Here is a 19,161-nt window from a genome sequence, read left to right on the forward strand (position 1 = left end):
GTCGTCTCTCTGTCTCTGTCTCTGTCTCTCTCTCTTGTGTGTGTGCAATCTAACTGACAGTTAGAGCGGCTAACATAGGAACAAACAATGAAGGCCACTATAACATTGTCTTGTAACATGTAGAAATGTCTACACAGGAAATGTTTGCCAACCATAAGCATGACAGGACAGGAGCTAAAATGGAGGGTAACCAGGGTACTGTGGCAGCTGCCGAGCAGCAGCATCTGATTCATCAGTCAAAGTTAAATACCATATTATTTGGAGTATAAGACGCACCGAAGTATAAGATGCACCAAGGTTTTGAAGAGGCAATTTTTTAAAAAAGTAGGTAGGTAGATAGAGGATAGAGAGGGGGAGAAAGAGAGAGAAATATGGTAGGTAGGGAGAGAGAGAGTAGGTAGGTAGGTAGGTAAAGAAATAGAGAGAGGGAGAGAGAAATAGAGAGATGGAGAAATACAATAGGTAGGTAGGTATGGGAGCGAGAGAGAGTGTGTAGATAGGTAGGTAGGTAGAGGGATAGAGAAAGAGAAATAGAAAGAGAGAGAGAGAAATACAGTAAGGGAGAGAGAGAGTAGGTAGGTAAGTAGATGTTTCCAGGAGTTTTATCCATGTGCTGGAGAAGGAAATTGCTGACAATCTGCAGCACCTAAGACTTTGTTTCTGCTGGCCAGCACTTGATCAATGTAATTTTCATCAATCAGTTAAAGAGTTCTGTGAAAGGAAAAAAATTTTTTTGCATTCTGCAAACCTCCCCAAAACAGCCTGTTTCCATGAAAACGGTCGTGATTTTTTTAAAGGCATGAATAGCCCTTGGGGGGGGGGGGCTTGCAGAGTGCTCCTGGGGGGGTGCGGGCCCGTTTTTTGTCAAAAAAATTGCATGCATAATCTTATGGAGGCTTATCGAGTGCTGCTGGGGGCTGGAGGGGCAAAAAAACAGCCCGTTTTTTGCTCATTTCTGCCCTCCCCAGCCCACAGAAGCTCTCTGAAAGCCTCCGTAAGGGTATGCACAGCCATTTTAGAGAAGGGGGGGGGTCTTCAGGAGGCAAAAAATGCTGTATTTGATGTATAAGATGCACCAAGATTTTCAGCCTCTTTTTTGAGGAAAAAGATACATCTTATACTCCGAAAAATATGGTCGCCTATCAGTGATTAATGCCAAACATAAATATTATGAACAGGCTATCAGGGAGCCCTGCCACCTCTCTGAATCTGCTAATACATGCGTAACTGATGTGGCTCCTACTATCAAGGATAATGCAGGGCCTCTGGCCATGAAGTAAGATACTCTATCTTAATTCCACTTATTAGTAGTATGATAGTCACTCAATGCACACCACGTCAGAATTTATCCTGCACTCTAAATGCCAAGTAGTAAGTTCAGGTCAGTGGTGGGTTTCAAAAATTGTTGGAACCTACTCTGTGGGTGTGGCCTCCTTTGTGGGAGTGGCTTGCCACCCATGTGACTGGATATGAAATTATGAATTAGTACTTAGGTCAGTCCAAGTAGCTATTCAGAAACTCTGGCATTGAAGCATGCAAGTCTTAAAGCTGTCAAGTTACAAGATCCTTGCACCCCTAACCCTTTAGGAAAAAAAAACTAGGGGTCTTCAAACCTAACAGCTTTAAGACTTGTGGACTTCAACTCCCAGAATTCCTCCTCCAGTCACGTTGGCTCAGGAACTCTGGCATTGAAGCATGCAAGTCTTAAAGCTGTCAAGTTACAAGATCCTTGCACCCCTAACCCTTTAGCAGTGGTGGGTTTCAAAAATTTTTGGAAGCTCTTCTGTAGGTGTGGCCTGCTTTCCGGGTCCACTGGTGGAACCTCTTCTAACCGGTTCGGTAGATTTGACGAACCGGTTCTACCGAATAGGTGCGAACTGGTAGGAACCCACTTCTGGTTCAGGTAGAAAAACTTGGTAATTGTATTAAGAAGGCAAATGTTCCATTGTGAGAAAAAGCAACCTTGCTTCTCTTTAGTTAAGAATGACAATCACTTGATGCGGTCAAACACAATAAATGAGGAAGCAAGGAGGTTCAAATGACTACAGGGTGTTGGTTGATTTCATGCTAATGCTTCACAAGAATGTGAACTATTAACTAATTGGTGGTGTCAACGGACTTTTCATCAGCAAGTTAATGGAATTTAAGATTTATTTATTTATTGCACAAAGAGGCTGATAAGATGCATGACCCCACCCTCAGCTCAGCCGGTCATCTCCTACAGATGTGAAATTAATTTGTTTCAACATTGCCTCCAAAATCCTCATCTGTGAATTATGATGTTGAAAATTTCGCTGGATATTCTTAAAGCATCTGCCAATTTCTCTCTAAATATTTGACTGGATCAGTGTGCCTGTGTTATTTTATTTTGATATTAAATATTTGACAGTTGACATTTTAATAAAACTGACATGCAACAGTATTTCCTATCCGGGAAGCAACAGCTGAAGAGATTTCACACTGGATGCCTTCTGGAAACCAAAATAAACAAACAAATGATGCCAAAGATTTTTACCACCAAGATTTAAAATCAAGTATTTCAGACAGTGGTTCTAAAAGTATAATTGCTATCAAAATGATAAAAAATTACATATTCTGAATAGTGATGACTTCAGAAACCTCAGCATTCTCACAAAGGAAGTTGTGAACTGTTAGTATTTGCATTTGAATTGTTAAATGTTCTCACAAGTTCTCAAGTAAGAATATTGAAATCTTTCATCATTTGGCGATTTTGTGAGATTTCTGCCGTTTTATAATACTATAATTTATTTTATTCTGAGACATTGCAACTTGCATTTAGGAGTGTGATAGATGCATTATCATTTGCAGGCCTCCCAAAGGCCTTGAAGTCCTCTGCCCTGTCTCCTGGGCATTGGGCCACTGTTTCATACGTTCTTCTCATTTGGAGAATGTGGACATGTTGGAAATTTTGCCTCAGTTTTACTGCATTTTGTTTCGGTGGGTTATTTGTATTTTTATATTTGGGATTATTTTTATTTCATGCTTTTAATCACTCAGAGCTGCAGTTCACAAGTTGAGCAGTCATACAAATCACTTGGCGCAATCAATCAATCAATCAATCAATCAAACAAACAAACAAACAAACTTTTGAACTAACCAATACCTTATTCACTAGCTGTGGATCAACAGATCATATAATGTACATGTCTAGTCTTTGTTTATTAATTTTAAAATTCTCTGTACTCCACTTTTGTTCTGTTTTTGAATATGTTTAGATCTTGAGAGTCCTAATTTGGCTTTTACTAAAGCCGTAGGACATTGTGCTAATTTTAATCTCATAAAAGCTTCCATGGGGACTCTCATGTGTAAAACTGAAGCGCAAATGCATTGTGCAAACATGGATAATAAAAATATGTTTGGGTTCTATGAGGGTGCCCACATCATCGCTCAAAGTCACAATGGTAATGACCGGCTTCATGCACAAGGAATCAGCTAAAAATCTCCAACTCAAATAAGGCAGGTAGATTTTCAGAGAAAGCTCTTGTAAAAAAAAAAAGAAGCTAAAAAGAAGAATTAATTGGTAAACAATTAATTTCCACGTGGACGGATTCAGCTCGTGATAAAATCAAATAAATCAAAGCTTTGAACTGAGTGGGGGAGACCTACTTTGTACCGCACAAGGCAGTTTGAAGTTCCCAGCACAGACGCCGTTCTGCTTTGGGCTGGCCCCCCTCTCTCTGCAGTCACAAAAGCTGCAAAAATCGAAGGGCATTTGCCAGCAAAACAATTCTTCTTCCCTTCTTGCCTGAAGGATAAGAAAACCTGTTAAGACGTCAGATGGATGATCATCTAAACAGGTACGTAACCAGGAATTCGGGGACAGCTAATTTTTAAGCTGCCACCATCAGCAGGCTCCTCCCAGGAAGTCCGATAGCAATTCTTATTGCAGTTGATTAAGGCCACATTTCATTGTTGAACTAATTTTGTCAATGTGAGAATGCAGTTCACTCTTATACTCATCAGAGTTCAAACCAGTAGTGAAATTCATTTTTTTTTTACTATCAGTTCTGTGGGCGTGGCTTGGTGGGCATGGCAGGGGTTGGATACTGCAAAATCTCCATTCCCATCCCACTCTGGGGCCAGCCAGAGGTGGTATTTGCCGATTCTCCGAACTACTCAAAATTTCCGCTACCGGTTCTCCAAAACCTGTCAGAACCTACTGAATTTCACCTCTGGTTCAAACCCACTCTTCCTTCTTCTCTTTCAAATTACCTAATGGGCTATAAGCCAAGTGTCGTTCATTACTGCCCTGAAAACTAATGGTTCTTGATTTATTATTCACAGGGAAAGTCTGCTACACCACAATATTCCATTTCTGATTTATGTGAACAGGGAACATAGGAAAAAGGAAGGTGGTTACAGATTTGACAGCCCTTGGAGTTAAATAAAGCCACAAAGACACTTTTTGTACAGAAGGAAAAATTTTGATATGCTGAACTCACTATGAAAACTTAAAAACAAAAAAAAAGATGCACATGCCAAAATCCCCCTTCCATTTTTTTTTTTAAATATGTGACTCATAGCTTCAGTTACAATGGTTTATCAAAGACCCAAACTGGAATTTATTCAAAACAAAACTGGAGGTTCTTTAACAAAATAGAAAGTAAAAGTCCTGTCTCGGTGTTCTCAAAAGCAGTTCTAGAGCTGTCTAGAGTTTACAGGTCTAAATTCCAGTTCCACCCACCCTAACTTTCCGTCATCTCCATAATGGAGCAGCAGGAGTACAATTTTCCAATAATATTCACATGTGTCCTTCTGTCTATCCGAATGTACAGTTCCTAAACTGGCCCCAGTTTAATAGCTATTCAAAATGGAAATCAGAATTCAGATTTTGCTGCCATCTGGTGTCAAGAATATTATAGAAGTATATATGTTGATAACAATATGCACTAAAAGCATAATTGAATAAGTATAGCAGACAATCTAGCCTTCAATTGGAGGCCCAGATGTCAGCAAATCTGAAGAATGCAAGATTAGATTTATATAGTATTTCCAGAGAATTAAGATACCAAATGAAAGTAGGGGGGCGTGAGGGAGCCTTCTCCTCTTTTTTAAATTCCTCAGTAGATCCAGTGCCATCAACAGATGCAGCTTAGCAAGGATTTGCCATGTGGCACAGAAAAGTGCAGTTGAATTTCTGACTATGATGTAGTAATCATAGCCATTGGAAATCTGTCCCCACCATGAATCTACAACAACCAGAAAGTCTTCAGCTGCAGGATTGTCACCTCACTTTGGAAAAAAAGAGTGGAGGAGGCTTATTAGTCGACATTTACATTGATTAATATATATGAATATCAGTGGTGGGTTTCAAAAATTGTCTGAACCTACTCTGTGGGTGTGGCCTCCTTTGTGGGAGTGGCTTACCGCCCATGTGACCAGATGGGAGTGGCTTGCCGCCCATTTGACCGGATATGAAGATGCCGACGACACTTGTCAGAACCACCTTAAATTACCTCACACACAGCACTGGCATGCATAAGAATATGATGTAAACTTGTTTTTTAAAAGGCATCTTTGCTTTGCGTTAAAACAACTTCAACACACGCAATGTTCTGATTGCACCACAAACGCAGTAGTCGTCCTTACCTTTCACGGAGGCACGGAGTTTTATAAATAGGAGCATGATAGTGTAGAATAATCATATCCAAGGACCAGTGGTGGGTTTCAAAAAAGTTTGGAACCTCTTCTGTTGGTGTGGCCTGCTTTCCGGGTCCACTGGTGGAACCTCTTCTAACCGGTTCGGTAGATTTGACGAACCGGTTCTACCGAATAGGTGCGAACTGGTAGGAACCCACCTCTGATGCATATGTAAACCTACCACGCTGCTTAATGCCAAGTGTTGAGCTAATCGGAGGCTGGGGGGATGCAAAAATAAAAATAAAAAGTCCCAACATGGGTGAAAATATGCCTATTTTTCAAAATGCTGTAGCATTTCAGGAGTTGATCCTTCCTACATCTCCATAAAACTGTAGCAGCATCTGCTCATCCTCAGAGGACCTCTGTGTTTTACCATCAAACAGTCCTGGAGGGAAAGTTCAAGAACATTCAGTTCCAGCCCATGCTCAGACAGAGCAACTGAAACAGTTTTTGCCTGCCTCGTTGTATTACCCCATCTATTATCCTTGATAGTCTGGTTTGCTATTTCCCCTCTCCTCTCCCCCTTACTCCTGTGTTCTGACCCCCTCCTCCGTCCAATAACGAAAACCGAGACACGCTTAATGAGAATGTCCTTTAATAACAAGACCAGACTCTCGGTGGCTGAAAGCCAAGTAAACAAACAGATAAGGACCTTGGCAGCAAGGCCGACAAACCTGGGCAGCAATTCAGACAAACTCTGGCAGCAATCCAGCCTGCCAAGTTTGTTTCTCTTTAGTCAAAGCGTTGACTTCTGCAAAAAGGGCGTGGCACAAGCAGTCTGTTTTATAGTCTGGAGAGGAGCCTAATGACCATCAGCTGAGCATAATTACCTCCTGTAATTACGTAGTTGTTCTTGACGCCGAGTAGCTCTTCGACGGCGTGCATCCCGGAACAACTCACTGTTGGTTTCTGGATCACTCTCCCTTGTCTCCTCCCCACTGATCCAAGGCTCAGGCGCCACCTGGTGGCCAACCAGTCTCTCTGCGCCCTGCTCGGAGTCGGAACCTTGTCCAGGGTCCTCCACATCCTCCAGAACCGACTCATAGGGCCCCTCGCTGTCGGAATCTGGTGGCAGCTCCAACGGCTCCTGCTGGGCCACAACACTCCTGTCTGAGTATCCGGGCACGAGTTCATTTTGTTGATTCTTTGATTCCTGTCACCATGTTAAATTTACATCTCATTTCAGTTAATTTTATTGTTGGTTTCTGATCCTTGGGTCATAACAAATCCTCCTCCTCCTCATCATCATCATCATTATCATCAAAGTTGCTGAGGATGAGAAGCACTGCCATAGAGGATTGGGGAAGAGAATGTTTAATGGATTAATCATAACTAAAAGTAGCCCAAGGAACAGTGAAAATGCAGCATTACTTGTATCAGGGAAAGGATCTCCACTGGAACTGGGCCCAGCTAAAAAGGAAGGTTACTTAGCTCCAGGGAACAGTTTTCACACATGTGTGGGGTGGGTGCTAAAAATGTCTGGGAGTTGCTAGGAAAGTAATCCATGATCCCCATCATACCACCCAGTTTCCTTCACTTCCTTCCAGCCAGAAATATGTTGAATAGCCTGCCTTCCCTTACTTCTTCTTTGATACTGGCAAAGGCTAGAAAACAAGCCTGCATTCCAAAGTCATCACCTTTGACGTATTTGGGGGAAAAGTCTGATCATATCACTGTGAAGCATTACAAGGGATCTCAGCAGCAGAGAAAACAAGAGGGACATATTTGCTTTATTATCCTGGGAGTAAGGCTACTGGCTACTTATCTTCTCTCCCACTATGTATGTTCCCCACGTGTGGGATTCAAATAATTTAACAACCGGTTCTCTGCCTTAATGACCATCTGGGTAGGCGTGGCTCGGTGGTCATGTGACTGGGTGGGCATGGCCAACTCAATGTCACTCAGCTTGATGGGTGCCTCGTCTTAGCTGCTACAATGTCATAAGGGTTAACCGGAGAGGCAGTTTCTGTAAGCAGGTCAATAAAGATTAGGCTAGAAACAACACCAGAATGTTTCCTTCCTGCCTTCCTTACAGGATTAGTCCTGTAAAGTGGGGGGAAAAAACAAAATGAGATTTCTTCCAACAACCGGTTCTCCGAACTGCTTAGAAAGTTAACAACCGGTTCTCCCGGATAGGTGCGAGCTGGCTGAATCCCATCACTCCTAGAGTGGAGACATGTTTCAAATGCTGGGATCGAAAAGTAACAGAGAAACATGCCAAAAGTGCCAGGTAAATCAGCTCTGCCCTGCTCATGTATGGCTTGTTTTGCTGGTCTGTGCCACGCAATGGTCATGGCCACCAATCCTGAGGCTGAGCTCATAGTTGGTTCTTTTGCACAAATGTCCAATTTTCTTTCTTTGGTGCTTCCATCTCAAATCCACAACGTGATACAAACTACGAAGGCAATGCAGTTGTCAGCCTCTGCTTTGCTGCTGCTTCAGCTGCCATTGAAACGGGGAGGGGGGGCATGGTATTTGGGAGGGGTTTACTAATTGTGCTGGAGGAATATTCTGGAGGTCTGCTGCCTGTCGGACTGTGCATGTGGAGGAGGTTCCCGCCAAGGCCAAACGGCACCGACATTCCATCTCGGTGATGCCTTTCGAAGTTATCTCACACCTGACACTTGGGAGAATTATGATTGGACTGCCACTGGGATGCCAAGGGGTGGGGAATGGGTTATTTTATATATCACTCGCTTTCGCGCCTAAATAATCAGTCTTCGCTTTGCTACGCTTCTAATCATTTATAATTAGTAAAAGTACACTTGATTTCTATCAATGGAGTCTCGTGGTTTTCTTTCCTAATTACTCAATGAAGAGGTGCTGACAGCAGTCAAACAAATAATGGAGAGCTAAAGTAGCCGTTCCCAACCTGTATTCTCCAGGTTCTCCTGTTCTTTTCCGTTAAACCCTTGGATCTCATCCCCTGTCCTCTGCAGCCAATGTGACAATGATAGGAGAACGGAGGCCCAGATATGTAAAGATCACAAGTGTAGAGAAGACTGTAGAGAGCTTAACGTCCCACTGATTTACCTACAGACTTGGTATTGCCAAATAATTTCAGCACCGAACTCGATGGGCTGAGTTTTCCTTAGGTCAGTTGATCCAAAACTACTTATCCAGTGAAATGGGGAATTTAAGAATTCCTACCTCCTTAATGTATCTCATTCTCAAAAGCTGTTGCTATGCCTATGAGGCAGTGGTGGGCTTCAAATTTTTTTAGAACCTATTCTGTAGGTGTGGCCTGTTTTGTGGGAATGGATTGGTGGTCATGTGACCGGGTGGGCGTGGCCAACTTGGAAAATGTGGTGGAACTCACTTAACAATGCTCTTGCTTAGCAACCAAAATTTTGGGCTCAATTGTGATCATAGGTTCTCTTTCTTTTTCCTTCTTTCTCTCTCTCTCTCTTTCCTTCCTTCCTTTTGTCTCTCTCCCCCTCTTTCTTTCTTCTCTCTCTCCCACTTCCTTTTTCTTTTTTTTCTCTTTCTATCTTTGTCTCTCTTTTTTCTCTCCCTCTCCCTCCATTCCTTCCTTCCTTTCTTGTGTGTATCTCTTCCTTTCCTGTGTGTATCTCTCCCCCTTCCTTCCTTCCTTCCTTCCTTCCTTCCTTCCTTCCTTCCTTCCTTCTTCCTTCCTCCCTTCCTTCCTTCCTTCCTTTTGGAACACGAACCGGTTCCGACGTACTGGTGCGAACCGGGAGAAACCCACCCCTGCTATGAGGACACAATTAGAGAGAAGTTGAGGGCCAAATTGGTATCCCATAAAAAAAGACGTCCCAGGGTGTAAAAGCTGAAAATTGTCAGACTGCAAAGAGCTAATTATAGCTGTACACCACAAGTGAGATCCAGCAAGAGAGTTTATTTCATTTGTATGCCGCCCTTTTCCCTGAAGGGACTCAAGATTCTGCAATAAATACATTACACTGGCTTAGATGGGTCTTTTTATGATATAGTGTATCTTAGCTTTAGCCTTTCCCATGCACCTTCTTAAACTATGGCTACGATAACCAAGGAAAGCACCAATGCTCCACTAAGCACTGGATGATTTCCAATTGCACGGGGTGATTCGCAGTCAGAAGAGAATTCTTCTGCACAGCGAAGTGATGAGGGCTTAATGGATTCTGATGCTTTGCTTTAACCAGTAGTTCTGCATCACTGCATTTCACCCTTTTGTCGAAATGCAATTTCTTTGCTAATTTCCAAGCATGTCTTTTCCAGATACGCTTCACATCAAATAGCTACTCCTCTTCGCTACATGGCCATTAGAAATGAAAAGCCAAAGTTATATATATATATATTGGACAAGCTGAACATATAAAAAATGTATTTGTCACAGCTTTTTCCTATCCAGTGCTTTCAGTTATGCCCAAATTTGGAGTGTCGGGGTTCCCAGGCAGCATTGCTGGAAGTCTCAGGCAAAACAGACCCAGATAATGAACTGGAAAAGATCTGGGATTCCTACCTAAATCCTCATAGAACAGTATCTCCAAGGTGCATTGGATCAATAGCAAACAGATTGTCCTCAACCAGACCTCAAATATCACTTCTGGGCTAGGAAGAAACAGAAATGTACTGTATACTTCCTGTCTCCTTCTTCAGTAACAGCCTGCAGTGGAAACAATGAGATATATTTGTTTTGTGAAGGCTTGTCTCTCTGCAAGTCACTGGTTTTAAACATCTAACAAAGAGGGACTGGTCAATGCAGGCCTATGTGCCATTGTTGGTAATCTTCCTTTTTACACGTGACCGAGGCATTCAGACCATTTTGCTACAACATTAGACAAAGGAAAAGAAAATGTTCAAAATGTTTAAGCAGAGAAACGTTCAGAGAGAACTATTAGGAAGTTACTGACTGCACCCTAATTTGGGCAAAGAAAACAGTGCTATAGAAAGGGAAAGTCAGCAGGACAAAAATAAAACAAAATTGGGGGGGGGGAGGAAACCACTTCCTTTGCTGATACCATTCACTCTTCTAAAGCAGACGTAAAGTGAGATTTGGACATTAAGTGTGAAACCTACTGGGTCAGGCTGGACAGCCGCTTAGAACCCCTTTACTTCTATATTAAAAGCCACATAGACAGAGTTGGAGCTTGCAAAGGAAACAGGAAGCCAGTGCCTAACCTCAAGATGTCTCTATGTCAAAACCTATGTCAAAAGTCCAAGGTTCAATTAAAGTTCGTTAATGACACGTACTCCATAAACAAAAGGAGGAGTAAGACTCCATCTCCTTATCGTGGCACGACAAAACCGCGAAGCCATTATCCGCGGAAACATAAGCGCGTCGCTAAAGCCACAACGTCATCACCGCGCGTCATCACCGCCGCGACAACAGCACGGCAACAGAAGGGCGCTTTAAAACGGCGCCGCGGCAGAAAGCCGACTTCAATTAAGGTAAGGGTTAGGATTAGGTTCAGGGGTTTGTTTTAGGGTTAGGTTTAGGGTTGGGTTTAGGGTTAGGTTTAGGGTTAGGTTTAGGGTTAGGTTTAGGGTTAGGGTTAGGTTTAGGGTACTGAGTGCTTGGGAATGCGCGGATTTGCCCTCCGCAATTATGTCATCGCGGTAGGATCGCGTTTTTCCTTAGCGCTTCGAACGGCGCGAATTAGTCTTCACGCTTATGTCTCCGCGGATAAGGGCTTCGCGGATTTGTGGTGGAACCTCTCCTTATAAGGCTTTCTCCTCAAGGTAACCACTAAGAAATGTGTTAAGTATTTCCGTGTTGCAATGCTTTTGAGAATGAAGGTTGTTCAGAACTTGCAATGCTAAGCCATGGGCTGGCTTTCTGAATCTGGCTGCCAAATAAACTTTTCCTGTATCCTGAGAAGTCTAAAGCCTGTCATTTTCTGCAACACTTCCTCCGCCTTTCGGACTTCCAATAGCCTAGACCCACCCAGGGATTCAAGAGCCATCCAGTTCCCATTTGATTCCTTTGGTTTTCAAAGAATGTGAGAACCAACAGAAGAAGTGAGAAGAGCCAGAAGTCATCAGAGAAGTCCATGTAATTGTTGTTGTCTTTATTGTTTAGTTCAGAGAAGACAAGATTCTTTTTCATTTATTGACTGAAATTGTTGGATACACAAGAGCATTTGTTATAAAGACGTTTATTTACATGGATGGTTCGGAGGGGACATGGAGCAATGGGCTTCCTGAAGCAGCACGCATTGATATGGCACAGCCCATATTTGGCAGGGACTGGAATAGCTGAGCGAAGAAGGAACCAGGGAATGGCCCCCAAGGATGTATCCAAGCCATGCGATCCTAACAAATTCCACAATGGAAAGAAAGGGCTTCTCTCTCCAGCCTCTCCCCCCCCCCCGCCCCCGAAGCATTGATCTGTAATGCTCTGTCTGCACACACACAGATGCACATTTTCGTGATTGGCTATTCAGTGAGTAAGACAAGGGCTGGCCAAGACCAGCTGGAAACTTGACATGTAATCTTTATGTCTGCTTCTTGTGAGACAGCCCTTTCTCGGTGCGCAAAGCACACTTGCAATTGTGCATCCTGGGATAATGCAAAGTCTCATACAACACACTGAAGGTCCAATAGGGACTAGAAACTTACTCATTTTGCATACCTCCCTAGACGAGGGTCAGAGGAACAAGAATAGGCAGGTTATTACAAAGAACAATAAGGTATTACATACCCTTTTTTCATACCTATAAGCTAACATAGAACTTATTTTGCACTTATTTTGCACGCTCAGAACGTACGTTTTTATTTTTTTTTTATTTTTTTTTTGCATACCTGAATGGACAGTTTGTTTATTTCACACAGCTGCTATATGGAAAGTCAAGCTTTCAATTACATAAAAGTGAGAGGAGAGATGACACTGTTTATACAATTTATAGTAACATCCAGTATCATCTTTTTGAGGCAGAGGAAAAAATGGGAGGAAAAGATTTTAGAAATCTGCCAGACCCAGAGTTGGACAATAGTGTCTGTGTGTGTTGTATGGCTTACTAGAATTCAGTATTTGTGGAATCCTGAGAATCTGAACTTTCTTTAAAAACAATAACAAGCAAACAAGCACCTAGCCCTCATGGTTACGGGGAATTGATCTGAAAACCTACCGACCAAACGTGTAGCAGAGTCAGAATGGAATCTCGGCCCAGAAAATTCTAATTCCAGCCTGTCTCTTCTACAAATACGTTATATTATCTGGTAAACGGTCTTCCTCAGGCCTGAATTTTTTGTATATAGGAAAACAATTGCACAGCAGCTGCTAGTCCTCATTACTTTCTTATTAGCATTGGTCACAGTTTCCCCCCCTATCTGAGATGGCATCAATTCTCTCAGACATTCCCCACCCTTGATCAAGTCATTGGTGCTGCTTAAAGGGAGGAGATGGGGAAATTGAAGGTGATGTTGATAATTCATGGGTCTTTTTAAATAAAATATTACTGGGCATAAACAAGTAGGTGACAGTCACCTAATCCTAACATCACAATACTCTGGGACTCGGTCCAAGATAGAAAGTTGATGCAGGAGTAAGGCTCCCGATATTTCAACTAAGACTGGGCGATCCAGATTGGCTCATAAGATTGGATACTTACCATAGCAATTTTAACCTTTGCAAAGGACATTTTCTCCACTAAATTCATTAAAGCATAAGGCTAGAGCCCACCCACCCACCAGTGGTGGGTTTCAAAAATTTTTCGAATCTACTCTGTGGGTGTGGCCTCCTTTGTGGGAGTGGCTTGCCGGCCATGTGACCTGGTGGGAGTGGCTTGCTGCCCATGTGTTCTCTCTCTCTCTCTCTCTCTCTCTCTCTCTCCTTCCTTTTGTCTCTCTGTCCCTTTTTCCTTTTTTTCTTTCATCTCTCTCACTTTTTCTTTCTTTTTTTCTTTTTTTCTTTCTTTCTTTCTTCCTTTCTTTCTCTTTCTCTTTCTCTCTGTGAGTCTGCTGGTGTGTGTGTATGTGTGTGTGTGTTTGTGTGAGTGGTGGGTTTCAAAAAATTTTGGAGCTTCTTCTGTAGGTGTGGCCTGCTTTCCGGGTCCACTGGTGGAACCTCTTCTAACCGGTTCGGTAGATTTGACGAACCGGTTCTACCGAACTGGTGCGAACTGGTATGAACCCACCTCTGCCACCCACCCATCTTAATCAGGTTATGAAACAAGCGTACATTCTTTGAAAGGGTCATTTTTAAGGTCAATGCAGTAATAATATTTAGCCATGGCTAAGATCTCCCGAGGGGAGGGGCGAAGGAGGTGGGCTCTTAGCCTACTGTTGATTATTAAATGACAGCTAATATATCAGGATGGTAGGACTACACTAGCAGGAAGAAAATGTATCACATTTTCCAGAATGCATCTGGGAAAAGGCACAGACTTTATAGAGCCAAAAAGCGGTAAAACAGGCCAATACACTTCCAATCTGCAAATTTTAAGTTAGGCTATTCCAATCACAACAGATTCCAAACCAGAAACCGAGTCAGTGAGGGAAACAGCATGGAAGCATGTATCCACAATATCATGTAATAGACTTCTATATGAAACCAAGCAAAGGTCATGTTTTCCTTGTGGAAGATCTGCTATGCCTCTAGCAGATTCCTGATCCCTTGACATCTCTCCTTGTTGTAGGACTCTGCCCAGGAGCACTGAGATGGAAATGCAATGCTGGCAAGGGATTCACCAAGATCTCTCTTCCCCACAGGTGCTGTAGCTGCAACCTGCAGTCCCAACCATCAAGATCTGACTGGAAAAGATGTTGCCGTGATAACACTCGGCATCTACCTGTTCAAATAACACTCCCATATTAACTCTTGTAATAAGTCACATCGCTTTCAGCCTGGAAGTAGCACCTGGCTGAAAAATGTCAGTCCCGTGCCCAGCCTTTCCCCACTTGGTTTTCTCCAGGTTTATTTGGACTACAGTTCTCACCATCCCCAAATGCCATGCCTATGCCACGAGAAGGGGGTAGGTATTATAGGGCATTTCATCCGGTGGGTCCCAAGCAGTGGTGGGATTCAAATAATTTAACAACCGGTTCTCTGCCCTAATGACCAGCTGGGTAGGCGAGGCTCGGTGGTCATGTGACTGGGTGGGCGTGGCCAACTCAACGTCACTCAGGTCGATGGGCGCTTCGCCTTAGCTGTTACGATGGTAATAAGGGTTAACCGGAGAGGCAGTTTCTGTAAGCAGGGCAATCAAAATTAGGCTAGAAACACCACCAGAATGTTTCCTTCCTGCCTTCCTTACAGGATTAGCCCTGTAAAGTGGGGAAAAAACAAAAGGAGATTTCTTCCAACAACCGGTTCTCCGAACTGCTTAGAAAGTTAACAACCGGTTCTCCCGAATAGGTGCGCACTGGCTGAATCCCACCACTGGTCCCAAGTAGAACCTTTGTAGAAAGAAACGGCATAGATAATTGCTGCCTTTAAAGAGGTTGTTCCAAAGACACTTTACCAAAAGACAACTAGTCTTTCTTGTTGTTGTTTTTTTCCCTTGAAAACATTTTCCTTTTTTATCCAAGCTTCTTGCCCACATTAGGGTGCAGAAGCTTCTTGGATGAGAAGCAAAATGTTTTCAAGGGGAAAAAAAAACAAGAAATTCCAGTTGCCTTTTGGAAAAGCACTTTTGGGACAACCATGACCTAGATGATTGAGAATCTCCATCGACCTTTTAAAGATGTCATTTTTCTCCGTGACCTGTCAAAAGCGCGAACGTCATAAGCGCGCCGACAACACCGTGGCGCTAAAACCGCGATTTCAAAAGCGCGCCGACAACAGCGCGCCGACAACAGCGCGCCGACCGAAGCGCGATTTCATTTAAGGTAAGATTTACAGTTAGGTTTAGGGTTAGGTTTAGGGTTAGGTTGAGGGTTACGTTACAGCGCGCTTCTCTCGGCGCGCTTTTGTCGGTGCGCTTTAGGGCTAATTAGTCGCTCATTCGTCGCGCGGTTTTGTCACCGCGCTTTAGACACCGCGGTTTAGTCAGGCGCGTTTTTGTTGTGCGCGCATTTGTGGTGGAACCTTTTTCTCAACTATTTAGGTCATACATAAGTTCATATGTATCAGTCTGGTTTATGTGAAGTTGAAATGTATAGCCCAATGCACCTCGTGATATCTACTGAGCCTTCCCAACCTGGGGCCCTTCCAGAGTGTCTATGAGTATAGGAATTCCAGGAATAGCTCCAGGATAGCAAGAGAACACAGCAGTAGACTGAAATAGATAAAGTGGGGGCCAATATATTTTCCATCCTTGATACCCCAGATCTTCCTAATTGAAGGCAGATATGAAACCTTCTGCAAGCAAGCGTGCCATTTATCACTGATCTAAGCCCATATCCCAATTTCTGCTCTGCATCCCTTTAACATTATTTCCCAAGGAAAATACAGAAAGGCTAGTTTCGTAGAGAATTCCAGATTCCTCAATCTCTCATTGATCGGGTTTGTCTCTAACCCTCCCTTCAGCTGGAACACAGCTTTCCTGTGGGCCTTCGCACATATAATCTTGCATAGTCAATTCTACATCGCAGAGTTTTCACTTTTATGTGTTTACAACTTGAGGAAGAAGCAGGCATTTTTTTTTATCATACCGGATTACAAATCAAAACATATGTTCAACAAAAAAAAATATCTCCATTTTGGTATCATCCCACATGCTTTCCTCCTCCTCCTCCCTCCACTTATCCGCTCTTTCTTCCAGCGAATCCATAGGCTGCCTGAATAAGAATGCAGCAACCTTTGTGTAATGCCAACGCAGGTGACTGTACAGATACAACAGTAGATATGCACAATCCATGGCATAAAAGCATAGAGTCTCCGTACTGCACAGCCTGCAAAATCCTCTGAAGGTTTGGGATCCAGGATTCCTAGCTCACACACAGTCTGCGATGCTGGAGCAGTTTGCTTGATTAAGTGGAGAATTGGTGCCTCCAGGTGCTTCCTGGAGAGATGGAGATTAAGTCCTAGAGCCCAAGGAAGGAAGGGTGCTGAAAGGTAATAGTCCTGCAGGAAAGAGGCTGGTTTACTGTTTGGGCAGAGTCCCATAAGGAACAAGCAATTGAAGCTGCTTCCAGAGAGTTCCTTTTTTTTGGTTGACTTCAATGTTCTTTTGGGCAGCATCCTGAAAGCAAGGAAGGCTGACAACAGAGCAGCAAAAGACAGGAAAAGTGCATGTAAGGGGAGCCCCCCCTCTAAGGGCCAGTGCAAGATCTGCAGAAGGGAAACGGTTGTTGCTCGGAGTCACACTTATCCTCCCATCCTCAACGAGGTGGGGATGGCAATAAAGCAAGAATGGAAGGGGTAAGATTTAAGGCTTATATGCATCTGCATAGAAACGTATGTAAACTGATTAGAGCAAGAGACTAAAGTATACTAGGCAGAGTCTGTTCCAAAGACCGAGGGCCATCCCGTACATTATGTGGCAGTAAAAATAGGCTTGCCACCCGACAGCCTTTCCCAAATCTCTGATTACATGTGTGCCTGTCCAATCAATGCATATCAGCCATCACGGAATTAGCTCTTTGCCATTTTCAATGCACACCAGAGAACCATAATGTGTGAACGGCCCTAGGAAAGGCTGACAAAGCATGCAAGCGATGAAACAGAGGTGTACTCTAAAGGATAGCAATAGCAATAGCAATAGCAGTTAGACTTATATACCGCTTCATAGGGCTTTCAGCCCACTCTAAGCGGTTTACAGAGTCAGCATATCGCCCCCAACAGTCCGGGTCCTCATTTCACCCACCTCGGAAGGATGGAAGGCTGAGTCAACCTTGAGCCGGTGAGATTAGAACCGCTGAACTGCAGATAGCAGTCAGCTGAAGTGGCCTGCAGTACTGCACCGGGATGCAATGGAGAGTGAAGACTTGATCTCTTTCACGAGTACTGTAAATCAGGACACGCCCTTAAGTATAAATACGGTCAGGGTTGGGCCTTGAATTTTTCTCTCTCTTTGTAAACAAGAATTTTCCAGCAATAGATTTAATGCAAAAATATATATTTATTAGGAAACGGATTAGCTTTTTATCATATGTCTTCAAAACTGAAAAGGAACAAAAGTCCATTCAAGATGTAGTTCCAGACTGATATGTCGAATGAAATTCTAACCAGGATTGACTTGAATTTGGCCTTGCTACTATCTAGTTGTTTCCAAACCAGCCATAGTCCCTCAGGTAGGAGCATAGCTATGGTTTATTATCCCATGAACCTATGAATTGGCTTGGAAACGCAATTCCTGAGAGCATGTAGAGAGCACCCTTTCTTGCTATTGAGTCACTAAGGCCTCTCGTCACAAGTGGGTATGGTAGACAACATTTTATCATGGCCTCAACCAGGGGTGGGTTTCTCGCCCTGTTCCAACCGGTTCGGTTGGAACGGGGCCGGTGGCGTCCTCGTGCATGCGCGCAGCGCACGCATGCGTACTAGCATTTGTGCGATGCTCCAGCTGCTCCTGGAGGATCGCGCAGGCGCTGTATGCGTCCTGCGCATGCGTGGAAGCGCAGAACTCGTCAAAACAGAGTAAGGAACGCGGGCGGGCGGGTGGACACTTCGCCGTTCCCGGAAGTTACTTACTTCCAGGTTCGCCGACCAACCAGTTCGCGGGGACTGCCGTGAACAGGTTGAACCCCCCCCCCTGGCCTCAACCCATTGCTCTTAAAGATAGCATTTTCTCCCATAAAGTCTAAAGCTTCATTAGCTTGGGGGTTAGCTGCCATTAGTGGGAGCAGCACACTGACAGCCTAACATTTTTGAACTTATGAAATGGACATCAAGCATAACATCAGGAAGGGTTAAGCCCAAGCATGTTCTTTTTTCAAGCAAATGAGAAACAACTCATGAGAAATGGCGGAAGCAAGGCTGAGCCAAAAAAAGAGATGAAAAGTCAACGGTTGAAGTTGAAGAGCGAAGGAAGGTAAGCATGAGGGGCAGGATTTTGTCCAACAATAGAGGCTACCACATCTGGGCTATAAATGGAGGATGACCACTGGACAGATGGAAAGAAGCACAGGAAATTCTCTCTCTGGCGCCATCTCCTGAGAAGTCTGGATTTTTGCAATCCAAGCATGCTAGCCTTAAGTTTAATTTCAACATCATTTTTTTTCACTGGGAGCTGCCCAGAGTCGGATAGAACATAAGACAGCTGTATAAATGTTTTAAATAAATAAATAAAGTAAGCAGGCTTCTTGCCTCATTTGTACTAGCAAGACTCCTATGCTTTTAACAAGCAGCCTGATATGAAAACTGGATTCATATACTGCACTAAGCCTTGGCTTTTTAAACCATGGTCTGTGGCTTAAGCAACAGTTTTTTTTTAAAATACAATTTCATCATAGCTTTTCATTCTTAAAACTCCAGAGCAGACAACTGGCTGTGTCAGCACAACTTGCTATGCAATAAAATGTGCTTTTTCCACCAGAGTGTTTGTGTTCACCCAACCTGATAAGCCACATCCAAACAAATCACTCTCTGTGTTAGTGCAGTGTATGAAAGCTTCTATCAGAAGATTTTTTTTATGACATGAAAACAAAGCGACAGGAAAAGCCAAACATTGCCTG

Source organism: Thamnophis elegans, chromosome 2 (assembly GCF_009769535.1).
Source record: "Thamnophis elegans isolate rThaEle1 chromosome 2, rThaEle1.pri, whole genome shotgun sequence".
In the NCBI taxonomy this organism is placed as follows: domain Eukaryota; kingdom Metazoa; phylum Chordata; class Lepidosauria; order Squamata; family Colubridae; genus Thamnophis; species Thamnophis elegans.